The sequence below is a fragment of the Canis lupus genome, chromosome 24, assembly GCF_003254725.2.
Source record: "Canis lupus dingo isolate Sandy chromosome 24, ASM325472v2, whole genome shotgun sequence".
Taxonomy (NCBI): domain Eukaryota; kingdom Metazoa; phylum Chordata; class Mammalia; order Carnivora; family Canidae; genus Canis; species Canis lupus.
The window spans coordinates 14190111-14203473 of record NC_064266.1 but is presented as its reverse complement, the minus strand read 5'-3'; the positions used below and the strand labels follow the sequence as shown (position 1 = coordinate 14203473).

The 13363-nt window shown below is 37.6% G+C and overlaps 1 long non-coding RNA gene across 2 annotated transcripts in view; it reads right to left on the bottom strand.

Moving 5' to 3' along the window:
• Window positions 1-13363, bottom strand: part of LOC112673610 (uncharacterized) — a 65211-nt gene that overhangs the window by 11234 nt on the left and 40614 nt on the right. For both annotated transcript variants that reach the window (XR_003144932.3, XR_003144931.3), the window contains exon 3: window positions 11459-11553. This is a non-coding gene — a long non-coding RNA (uncharacterized LOC112673610). The remainder of the gene's footprint in view (window positions 1-11458; window positions 11554-13363) is intronic.

Sequence of the window (13363 nt, the reverse complement as noted above, 5' to 3'; positions counted from 1 at the left end):
TTGTATGTTAAACTTAGGGAATCAACTATTTCCTTGATTTTTAGTAAGATAAGCAAAATGTTTTTGGATGTTCACTAAGTGTTACATACTGGGATGTAAAAGTATATTTCAAAATGTGAAAAAATGGGGACCCCTGGGCAGCAGAGTCAGCTAAGTATCTCCCTTCAGTTCACGTCATGATACAGGGTCCTGGGGTCGAGCCCCACATCTGGGCTCCCTGCTCAACAGAGAACCTGCTTCTCCCTCTCCCTTCGCCTCTCTCCCTCCCTCTGCTCATGCGCTCTCACTCTGCTCTCTCTCTCTCCTTCAAATAAACAAATATAATCTTTTTAAAAATGTGAAAACATGGGTGCATACATACAGAGAAAATATTACAAAGTGGAACCAGGACATGTTTATTGCAAATAACTGGTGCAGACAGAAAGTACTAGGTGACTTTGAAGGAGAGATTTCTTGAGGTCAGGCAGTCAAGGAAGGTTTTATAGAAAGTTAGAAAAACAACGTAACTGAAAAGATACGTTGTGATAATTCTTTGTGATAGAGGTACATGTAAGAGTTTTGGCTTGACTAATCAGAGAAGTTTGCAGGATTAAATTTTTAGTGAACCACATTACTTCTCATTTGTACTTATTCCAAGACATCATAAGACACAATTGTTTGGATGATAGAGTGGATATTATTAGTACTCTCTCTTTATCCCTTAGGTCCTCCCACTTCTGAGACTACTAGTCTACTTTCGACTGCAAGTTATATGCTTCACTGTGCTGGAAAGCTTTCTCTGAAGTTGCCAATATCTTTTTCTACTCACTGCCAAGCACATGGTGGCTGGCAATGACAGGGGATTACCCTTTGGGATAAGCCCTTAGCCGATGACTAAGGGAACGAGTGTATATAAAGATAACTCTCAGTTGTGTGTTCCACATGATCTCCCTCAGAGTCCCCCAGCAAGAGTGAGCTCCAAAAAACACAGTGGTAACTTACCTTCTTGCTAGCACATCCTTAATTGGTTTCTTTCTCTTCCTTGTCTCACTTCCCCACTCGCCTATGGGTACTTTCTGAGTCACCTGCCAAATAAGCTACTTACTCTCAAATCTTTGAGAGTCTGCTGATGCAGGAACCCAATTGAAAATAGCTGGGATACATTTAATTGATTTAGCATTAGCCAATGGAGTCACATTTGAGTAGCATTGAAAATAACGTGTGTACACATAAGTGGTAGGAATGACTAGAGAGCAGCCTACTAAAATGCAAAAGCCTTGCTGAGTCACAGTTTTATCAACGTTCTCTCAGCTTAGGGCTCTGCTTTACTTCATGAATATAGCAGAATGTTTTACTTTATGGTCAGTGATACTCCATTTTAGCTCACTCTTGTAAAATCCAAGCCCATTAAGAGTGATATTTTTTTTAAGATTTTATTTATTTATTTGACAGAGAGAGAGAGAGAGGGAGAGCACAAGCATGGGGAGCAGCAGGCAGAGGCAGAGGGAGAAGCAGACTCCCCACTGAGCAAGGAGCCCAATTCACAGCTCAATCCCAGGACCGTGAGAGCATAACCTGAGATGAAGGCAGACACTTAACTGACTGAGCCACCCAGGCACACCTACAAGTGATTTTTAAATGTAGAAAGACATATACTGAAAAAACACGATTTCCTTTGTATTGCTTTTGTTGTCCAGGCATTATCAAGCTGAGGGTAGGATGTGATGGCTGAAGATCTACTCGATAACTGGTGATGAGGGGCACTTGGTGGCTCAGTCGGTTAAGTATCCAGCTGTTCATTTCAGCTCAGGTCATCATCTGAGGGTCGTGGGATCAAGCTCAACATGGAGTCTGCTTATCCATCTCCTTCTGTTCCTCCCCACACCCTATTTCTCAAATAAAATCTTTAAAAAAATTTTAAAAATTGCTGATGAGAGAGAGCTCTTAGTGTGAGTGAAAGGCCATTTTCCATATATTTGACTCCTTTTGTAGTTTCTCTTTCAGCCAGTGAACTTCTAGGGAAGCACGAATTTGATTTTACAGGAATTTTCTCAGATTCCAATTAGTAACACTATGTTATACACACACACACACACACACATATATACATATATATATAACTTCTGTGAAATGATAGTAATTCCCTCATCTCATGTTAAAATTAGGAGAAAGGAAACAGAATCAAAGATAGAAGTTATTGCAGGGGCAGATATGAAAAGGCATAGTTGGTGGTCATAGTTAAGTATAATCTATGAATTCAAGATTATGTAACTGATAGAAAACAGACTTTTAGCCCAAGAATTAAGCTCATCCAATTATATTCCTAAATTACATTTACTTACTGAATAAAGCTCCCATTCATTTCAAGTCACTTTACAACCAGCACTTTGCAGAACCCTTTATACAAGCAACATGTAATATGTAAAGTAATATGTAAAGTAATATGTAATGAACAGACCTACTAAGTGCTAGAAAACAGACTGCTCACTAAAATGACTAAGATGATAAGAAAGTAGGACTGCGGATGCTTGGACGACTCAGTAGGTTAATGTCTGTCTGCCTTTGACTCAGATCATGATCCCAGGGTCCTGGGATTGAGTTCCAGGTTGGGCTCCCCGCACATCAGGGAGTCTGCTTCTCCCTCTGCCCCTCCCCAATGCTCATAACCTCTTTTTCTCACTCTGTCTTTCAAATAAATAAATGAAATCTTTAAAAGAAAGAAAATATGACTCCTGTCATCAAAGGAGGGAGTAAAAAGATGATCCATAAAAAGCGCAATGACTTCCTTCCTATCCCTGGAACATCAAATGTATTGCTATCAAAAATTAGATTAGTGTCTTCCTTAGCTGTAAAATGTAATGCCAACCCCAAATCAAATTGTGAGAACAATTTGCAAATATTAGTGATTCATATATAGCATAACCTAATAAAACAAAATTACCTTGTGAAGTAAGCAGTGTCTGTGAGAGGTCCAATTTTTAAAGTTGTTATCAGAAGTGTCATTTTAGAGAAAATTGAAGAAGTTAATAAAGTTGCCCCAAATATCAAAGTGGATCTAGAAGCTGCCTTTTTCCATTAGGGCTATAGCTAAGGAGAAACAGGACCCAGGACAAATGTGACATAAGATTTGGTAATTTGAAAAAGTGATTGGGAACATGAACTGCTGTACTCATAGGCTGCTGCAAGTCTTTTTTTTTTAAGATTTTATTTATTTAGTCATGAAAGACACAGAGAGAGAGGCAGAAACATAGGCAAAGGGAGAAGCAGGCTCCATGCAGGGAGCCCAATGTGGGACTTGATCCTGGGACTGTGGGATCACATCTCGGGCCAAAGGCAGGCACTCAACCGCTCAGCCACCCAGGCATCCCTGCTGCAAGTCTTTTGAACAGAGGAGAAACTAGTCTTAATTCCATTAGATTATTCATAATTTATATGCCATTCTCAAATTTATGAAGAGAATAAAAATTTGAAACAGACGTTGTTATTAGTTTTTGAAATTTTAAGAAGCATTTTTACTTCATTCATCATATATTTGTCCTATGGGCAATCTCATATGCTTAGTGGGAAGCACAAACAAGTGAGGAAAATCTCATTCCAGAAATGTTCTGCTCAGTTCTTTTTCAACCTGTCATTACTTAAGGTCAATTCTTGAAAGGAAAATGTCATCTGATCTTATGGGAGTTTTTACACTAATGAGTTGACTGTGACAATATTTAATGAGTCATCAAAAGGGACAGTAGCTCATACTTTTATTTAGTTCTCTTCTTTTTCTTCTTCCTTTGTTTACGTGGCTGTATCTTTGAAAGATAAGTAAGGGAAGAAACACAAGCCATGAAGGCATTGAAAATCTTTTAGTGATATTATTCAGTCCCTATAAAGAGCAATAGACTGTAGTCATGTGCCACATCTACTGATTAAGCTATAACAAAAATTTAATAAATTCAGGTAACGGTCTCTAGTAGTAGCTAGATGGTCACCAAAGAGTGAAAAATATTAAGGTCTTTAAAATAGAAATGATTTCATAGGCCTTCTCTCTTGTGCTTTCTTTTCCCCTAGTGACAGGAAAACTAGTCACAAAGGTCCTTATAGGGCAGCCCCTGTGGCTCAGCAGTTTAGCGCCACCTTCCGCCCAGGGTGTGATCCTGGAGTTCCCGGATCAAGTCCCACATCAGGCTCCCTGCATGGAGCCTGCTTCTCCCTCTGCCTGTGTCTCTGCCTCTCTCTCTCTCTTTGTCTCTCATGAATAAATAAAATCTTTAAAACAAAAGAAAACAAAAAAGTCCTTATATTTCTGTCCTGATCAAGAATATTTCTCAGATTAAGCCATGGTATCAACAAATGACAGAGGGCTAAAAAACTGAGCACTGATACTGAATCCTATTAGTTAATGATACTCGACATATTACATGGTGTCTTAAATTGTCTTCTCCAGAAGCAACCCTAAGACCAGTGTACATATGCAAATGATTTATTAAGTAGGCGTTCCCAGGGGAAGCTAGTAAGAAGGTGGTAGAAACAGAATAAAGAAAGGGAGAAAGCTAAGCAATGGTATGATTTCAGGTGAAGTTTTGTCCTTGATCTGATCCCATTAGGAGCTCTGGAGTGAGTCACAAATTAGAGTTTTTTCCCTGCTTAAGACAAAGGGAGTGGTTCTTATTATACTCCTGGGCCTGTCAGTCATTGCTACGGATTGCCTCTAGGGAAACATGAAAACCCAGTTACTTCTGACTCTCCAAGAACCCAGTGAAATAGTCTAGCAGTAGTCCTTTGAGGAAAATTATAGGTATGAGTTGTTGGAGCAAAACACATAAATCAGAGGCATGGGCGCCCAGAACCACTATAGGCAATCTGAGGGTTTACAGATGTTCAAACAACAACACTCCTATTACATATACTAGTGTGTAATTCTAGCATACTGGACCTGATAAAACTTGCCTCTATGTCCATTCATTATTTGAGGTTAGTTGTGCTACATTGACCAGCTGTCTTGATTAAATAAGAAACCCTATTTGACTTAACTGGATTTGGACTATGCTCCCTGATCAAGATAAAATGGCATAAAATGAACTTTCTGCAAAAGTATACTGCTATTAATACTGAACATCAGGGGTCCCTGGGTGGCACAGCAGTTTGGCGCCTGCCTTTGGCCCAGGGTGTGATCCTGGAGACCTGGGATTGAATCCCATGTCGGGCTGCCAGTGCATGGAGCCTGCTTCTCCCTCTGCCTGTGTCTCTGCCTCTCTCTCTCTCTCTCTCTCTCTGTGTGACTATCATAAAATATATACTGAACATCAGGATTTTATGCCTAGGCTAAAACAAAGCAAATTGACAATTTTGCACTCATTGATGGGGTGTCCCCCATGGCACCAAAAATAGGACTTCATAAAGGTCAAAGGAACCCTTTTATATCTTTTCTAAAGTATTCTGTTCCCACTAACTCAGCAATTCCCTATATTCTCAACAGGACACTGTTTAGGAAAAAGAAAGTTTTGGAGTCAAACTGGATTGGGAAACAGAATTAAGTACATGTTTTTACCCCAGGACTTTTTCACACTGTTAATGTATGTTGTAAATCCCTAAGATGGGTAAAGCTAAATACAAAATTATTGTACTAAAGTGATTCTGTAAACTGTATTGTGTGGGGCATCTTTAAAGCCTAATATCCAAGGGCACATTTTGGTAAATTCTGTTATGAATGCTCAAAATAGAAAATGTACAGACCCATTTGGCTTTTGATTATAGATGCAAATATTTTAAACAAAGTGTATTCAAATTGAATCAGTGTATTAAAAAATGATATGTCATGACCAAGATGAATGCAAGCTATGACAATATATAAATATATTTAATCAGATTAAGAGAAAAATATATAGTGATTTTGATAGTTGTAGAATAAGCACTCACAAAATATATACCCACTCATGATTTAAAAAAAAAACATTCATAGGGATGCCTGGGTGGCTTAGTCAGTCAAGCACCTGCCTTCAGGTTATAGGTCATGATCTCAGGGTCTTGGGATCAAGCGCCACATTCAGCTCCCTGCTCAGCAAGAAGCCTGCTTCTCCCTCTCCCTCTGCCATTCTCCCTGCTTGTGCTCTCTGGCTCTCTCTCTGTCAAATAAATTAAATTAAATATCTATTTTAAAAAACTCATTAAAGAAGGAGTGGAAGGAAAATTTAAGTTTTGTCAATTAAAAATAAACCTAAAAAAATAAAAAAATAAAAAATAAAAATAAACCTAGACCAAACATCATCCTAAATGGAGGAACATATGAATACCCTCTATAAAATTAATTATAAACATCTCTACTATCATTACTTTCACCTGAATCGTAATAGCCAGTGCAGTAAGAAAAAAGAAAATTATTTTTGAGGAAGAATTTCTCAATAATCATGACATGATTTTCTCATTCATGTTTGCTTTCTGTATTCTTAGAAAGCACTTTCATTATATTTTATATTAAAATAAAAAATTGTGTTAAAGCTTAAAAACAACTAAAGGTTAAGATCTTTTAGATATTGGGTAAGGCAGAGGAAACCACTGGAAATTAAGAACATAGGATTCAGGATAATGCTTATCCACAGTGATGAGATGTAAGAGTGCGGTGGGAAGGGATCATATTTAGAGAGGTTATTATCAAAATTTTAGCTTTTGTTTTGGCTAGTTAGCTGATGAATACATGACACAGTTTTTAAATAAGTTAAATAAATAATATAGCCACAAAAGTAGGCTACTCTTTAGAGTGTCACAACTCAGTTCTGTACAAATAAGGTCCTAATACAAAAAATAAATAATTTTTGTTTTTAGTATATTTATGCTTTATAATTCAGAATATATGAGCAGAAGAAACATTGTAACATAATAGCTATGTGCATGGACCTCATAATCTGAGAGACATGGGTTTATATTCTTATTTTACTGCTTAAATCTAATGGACCCTGTGCAAATAGTTTTAAAGTCTCAATTCCCTCTTCTGTTAAAAGAGTAACAACACTTTGAATTGGTTTGAGATTTTTAGGTAAAGGACATGAGATCATTGATGCCAGTGATTCACAAATATTTCACAAACATTTTCCAAATATAAAAAAAAGAATGAATAGATATTTCTGGGTAGACACAAAAATCAATCTCCAACAAGCATAAACTTTCTTTGAACACTGGTCTATTGTCTCAAAAATTTTATGCTAATCTTTTCAAATTTTAGGTTCTGTTTATAAAATGTTTCAAATCACTTATCATTAGTGAGAATGGGGAAAAATAAAACTGGACAGAAGACCCATAGAGAATTCAATTTGTCAGAGTGTGTGTAGGTGTGTGTGTGTGTGTGTGTGTGCATGCGTGCATGCAAGCGAGTGTGTATATTGCAGCAAGATGATCCCAGGCTTGTCTCTGGGCATGAGGAACCAAAAACTGAGATAAGGAATCAAAAGCTGAGATGAGGAAATGTGACTTATCAAGAATGAGTGCACCTTCTGGAAAGATGGACAAGTCTTTAGCATATCTAAGGTCAGGCTTGTCCACTTGGGCCTTGATGTTTGATGTGAATCTCATAAACTCTCAGAGGGCTGAAAAGGGAGAGTGGTATTAGTTTTCCTTGTCTCTCTCTAACAAATAGGGGAAAAGGTTTTGGAATTTTTTTTTTTTTTTTAAGATTTATTTATTTATTTTAGAGAGAGAGAGAGCAGGGAGAGGGGCAGAAGGAGAGCAGAGCCTGACACAGGGCTCAATCTCATGACCCTGAGATCACAATCTGAGCCAAAATCAAGAGCCCAGCATTAACCAACTGAGCCACCCAGGCACCCCTGTTTTGGAGTTTCTAAGAGGCAGATTCATGCAGCTAATCACTTTTGCAGTGAGAAGACCTTTGGAGAAAAGGACTGGCTGTTATGGAGGCCTTAGCTAAGAGATCCTGAGCATAGAAAGAGATAGGCCTTTGCAGGGCCAAGAGAATCCCAACACAGCATGGCCGAACAGAATCAACAAGGAAAAAGAGATCTCACAAATGGGTGCATTTTTTCATCAAGGTGAAACAGTAGGAAGAGCCAAATTAGAGTTTAAGACATTAAGATTTTTGTCTATGAAGTAGTAGAAGTCTGAGATTCACAGGTCTGGAATGCTCAGATATAGGAGGCAACATAAAGCCACAAAAATTTGATACGCTCTCCATTAGAGAAGGCCTAAACAAATTCTAATTTAATTTTAGCAATAAATTAAAGTGATACTCATTGCATTCACATTTTCATGGAACAATTCTTATCTGTTTCTGCCAAGTTAATAGGAGAGATTATGTTAAATCAGTATTTTCATACCAGAAAATTGGGTCAAACTGAAGAGATTTAATACCTTAAACAGGAAATGTCTCTTTCCCATTTTTGTAACCCAATATTGTAAGAGCCCAGACTTACCCAAATAGAGGATTGGAACCAATTATAAGTATATTTATTAAAGATATGATTCAAACTGGTAACAAAAACTACTAGGTACCTAGTAAAATCTTTGAAAAAAACTGTGAAAAAAAAAAAACTGTGTAAGCTGTTTTTGGAGAAAATTTGTTTTAAGGAATGATTAAAGAACCAAAAGAAAGGCCTGATTAAATGGTGAGATATATCATATTCTGGATGAAAGAACTCAATATAAAAGATGTCTGTTCTCTCCTTTCTAGCCAAGGAAGAGAATGCAGTCAATTCCAATAAAATAGTAAACAAAATTTATCAAAGAATTTGACAAACTCATTCTAAAACTTGTATAGAAGAGGAAAAGTATAGGAATAACCAAGACCTTATTTTTTCCAAGACCATTTTTAAAACAAAGAAAGATAACATGCCTGTTTATTATCAAGATTCATAATAAAGCTGTAATAATTAAAAGAATGTTTTTAAAAAATAATATAGTAATGATGCCTAAATAAATAGATCAATAGGATAAAACAAAAGAAAATAAAATCATGCATGAAGCATTGATATAAGGAAATAAAAAGGATGTGAAATTTGTGAGGGAAGGATGATATTTGGTTTTCTATATGGAAAAAAGCAATCCATAATTCACATTATAAGAAGACACAACAAAACCAGGTAAAGACTAGCTTTAAAAAAAAAAAAGGTAAAACTATAAGATAAGAATATAGCCTTTACTACCTGAAAATTTGGAATGATTTTTAATAAAGAGATAAAAATATAAAACCATAAACAGATGTTGTTATCAATAGTAATGATTGACACATTGAATTGCACCATAATTAAAAGCTTAAAACAACAACCACTTGTTATTTCCCATGGGTGTACGGTTCACCTTAGTGGTTCTGCTGATCTTGCTCAGTTTCATTCCTGTGTCTGCTGTCAATTTCTGGGTTGACTGGGGACCGCATGATCTATCATAGCTTCAGTGGGACAATTCAGATCCAGGCCACATACCTCATGCTTCCGTGGGCTCATCCAAATACATTCTTGTGGTAGTGGCAGGGGCCCAGGAAATAAAGTGAAAATACCCAAGAGCTTTTTCAAAGCTCTGCTGGGGTCAAAAATACCACCTGAACAAAGCCAGAATCAGTGTAAGAAAGCACTCCCAAGGTGTGTGCCTGCCAGGAAGTGTGGAAAATTTGGGACATTAACAGAACTCATCTACCATACATGCTTATATACTGTCACAATTTTTCTTGTAGCTCTTTTGATAAGATTTACTAACATGGTCAATTTTTAAAACTATCATATGGTTATTAAATTGGTAACTCAATATTTTTTTAAAGATAACATTTATTTATTCATGAGAAACACAGAGAGGCAGAGACATAGGCAGAGGAAGAAGCAGACTCCCTGTGGGGAGCCGGATGTGGGACTCGATCCCAGGACTCCAGGATCACAACCTGAGCCAAAGGCAGATGCTCAACCATTGAGCCCTGGTAACTTGATATTACTTATGGAACAACTACATTCTTCAATCAGTCTTTCGACTGTTGTATTTTATTCCCCAGTTGTCAATAAAATACACGTTCTGAAGGGGAGTTTATTCCTCTTTTCAGCTCTATGAGAGACCAGAAATCTCTGCTCATAACTATAGAACAGAGAGCAATCCAGTACATTTGGCCTCACAGTGTTGGAGGGGTGCTGCTGGCTACCAATAGAAGCTGCTGTCTCCTAATTGTGATATAACCATGGGTGGTAGGGTGATAGCTTGACTGGTACTAGATTTTGCTCAAGGTAGAACTGAGTTCAGGAGGGAGTTGGTGTTCTCTTAGGTTCTTACCCAAACACTTTTTCCCAGTACCATTAGCCCCAGAGTGATGGAGGGACAGATGTGCTACTGGCTGCTCTTTGGTGGACACTGAGATTGCCATGGAACAGAGTTTCTAGGGTCCACCATGGCTTCAGCTGATCGTCTCTGCAGAAAGATGTTCCATAGGCAAGTGAGATGCTATCCACACTAGTGAAAGGATCCTTGCTGGTTGGGGAGAAACTTGCCAACGAGAGATTGCTGTTCTGCTGCTACCATTAAAACCATAGCTGAAAACATTCTTGGCTTGGCAAGATCAGTTGAGAAGAGACAAATTCTGGCTATTAGAATTCTCAGTGACTAGTCCTTTCTGTTTATGCACAGTGGCTTCTCCAGTTTGAGGAAGACTCAATTCTATTCTTTAAAATAACTCAGCCCAGAATCATAGATTTCCCACCCCCCCCCCCCAATCCCCTGCTACACTCTAATATTGGAGCTGAACTTTGAATCCATGTCTCTGCAGACTTATAACTTCCAACTTTTCTGTAGTCCTTCTTTGCTACTAGGTCTTAGGGGTTGTCACTGTGGTTCAGATTTGTGAATGAATCTCTCTAATTTTGAACCTCACTTAGTAGGAAATGTTTGGATTCCTTCCTCCCAGGAGATCCAGTGCTCCCTATACAAATTTGTTCATCTTCTCCATCTGTGATTAGCTCTGAGAAACCAAGTGATTCCCTTCTTACAGCACCTTCGAGTATTAAAAATTTGTCTAAATGACCAATATTTAAAACACACTTTTATTTTTTTTTAAGATTTATTTATTTATTTATGATAGACATAGAGAGAGAGAGGCAGAGACACAGGAGGAGGGAGAAGTAGGCTCCACGGGAGCCTGACGTGGGACTCGATCCCGGGACTCCAGGATTGCGCCCTGGGCCAAAGGCAGGTGCTAAACCGCTGAGCCACCCAGGGATCCCCTAAAACACACTTTTAAAAAACCATTGTTATCACCCCGGGCTTTGGATTGGCAGAGAAAAGCAAATGGCAGGTTCAGTGAAGGTTAGATAACCTGCAGAGCACTGAAAGGTTTGATTTAGGTTGCAAAATTAGCCCCATTGTAGATATGGTCCCATGTTTCCACCCATAAATTTGAAGTTTATCCTACATTCACTAAAAAAAACAGACACAGCACATAATAATACATTTACATGAATGTATATGAATAATGCATATTCAACATTAATGGATAACCAGTTCTTTACTCAGTACCCACCTCATGCCAGGCACAGTGCCAAGTACTGGGGACAGGAAGACAAACATGACAAGACTGTTGTTCTTGACCTCCTGTACAATTTTAGGCAGGAAAGGCTGTAGAATAAAAAAAAGTGAATTCCACCATGAGTATATTGTTTCTAATTTTACACAAATATAAACACACATTGTTCATTATCAGAGCTCAGAGTAAGAACATGGGTAATTTGTGTGCAATTCACAAAGCTAACAGTCTGTAGACCTGCAGGGATTTTTTAAAATAAAAGTTTCGGAGTGGAATTTATCAGAAGCAGGCCTATTGCATACTTGGAAGAGATAACCAAGGTTAGTCAGTTCCTGGCTTTTTCTTTTGATATAACTCAGATGACTGTGATTTTGCCAAAGCTATAAATAGCCGAGAGGCCTTGAAACACATTTTCTTTATCGTGTAGTGTAAGTTTTATGTCTTCTACTTTGGTAAACTTTATAAATACCAACTAGAAGCAGCCATTTTGGAGAAAGGGCATGTACTCAAGCTTAGAAAAGATGTCTGCCTCTTTAGTCCTCGCTGATTGGGCCTTTTCTAAGTTATATTTCTGGAAATTCTCCAGATGCATAATTATTAATTAATGGAGTGTCCTTTCAATTGATGTCTACATTCAAAACTAAAATGATTATTATATAATCTCTTCCCCTTTTATCCCCTTAATGATTTTACTTTGAGCCAAACTTGGCAACTATAGAAACAATTAGGCATTAGCAAATCCTTTCACTTTCAAGAATTTTGAATATAGGGCGATACCAATTTCTATATTTCAGACTCAGACCTAAAGTAAAAAAGACAGAGGCAGAGTAAGAGAGAACTTAAAAGAGAAGGAGAGAGAAGGAAGGAATTTCCTATATAGATTCCAAAGGTAGAAAGAGATTTAATTTTTGGTAATATTATTAGAAATCACTTTTCTTCCCACTCACTAAAGTGGCCATTGATATATGGAAAGAACCCATTATCATTATTTTAAAGAATTGAGGGATCCCTGGGTGGCGCAGCGGTTTGGCGTCTGCCTTTGGCCCAGGGCACGATCCTGGAGACCCGGGATCAAATCCCACGTCCGGCTCCCGGTGCATGGAGCCTGCTTCTCCCTCTGCCTGTGTCTCTGCTTCTCTCTCTCTCTCTCTGTGACTATCATAAATAAATAAAAAAACTTAAAAAAGAAAAAAAGAATTGAAGCACAGCAGTATATTTAAAAGCATATACCTAACATATTTAGAAAATATGAAACATTACAAAAGAATGCAAGTCATAAAGCAATATTTAAGGAATTGATTTCAAACATCTAAGGACTTGAGAACTAGTATCAACCAGTTCCCAATAATTGATAATACACTTGACAAAAAATGATTAAAACAAACAAACAAACAAACAAACAAACAAACAAGACCGAGGTTACCCAACCATGGGCAACTATCCGTGGTTAGGTTAGGAGGAGCAGTAACTTTTCAGATGCTTAAATAGTAGATCTGGCCTACATTTTTAGAGGGGTTCAATATTTCATGCAAAAGCCTTTAAAAATGCATATGATAATTTCCAGAATGAAAATAAAGCTTATCACTGATTGTTTTTATTTTTATTCTGGCAAACGATAAGAATACTGGGAACTAAGTCATTACCCAGGATAAATTTTTGTCTTTGAAAGACATTCTTTTATTATACAAAGATGTAAAAATAGATCTTCAACTGAAAAAATGGTGTTCTAGGTTCCATTTTTGAAAATTATCAATTTTTTAGTTAATTACCAGGCAGTGAGTATTCTGCTGGAGGACACTGGTTATGAACTTCTTTTGACTCTCAGAGAAGTCAAGCAGCTGCATTCCTGTGTCTGTCTAGCCCCAGGAGACCACTGACTGAAGTCAGAATCATGAACAGGGA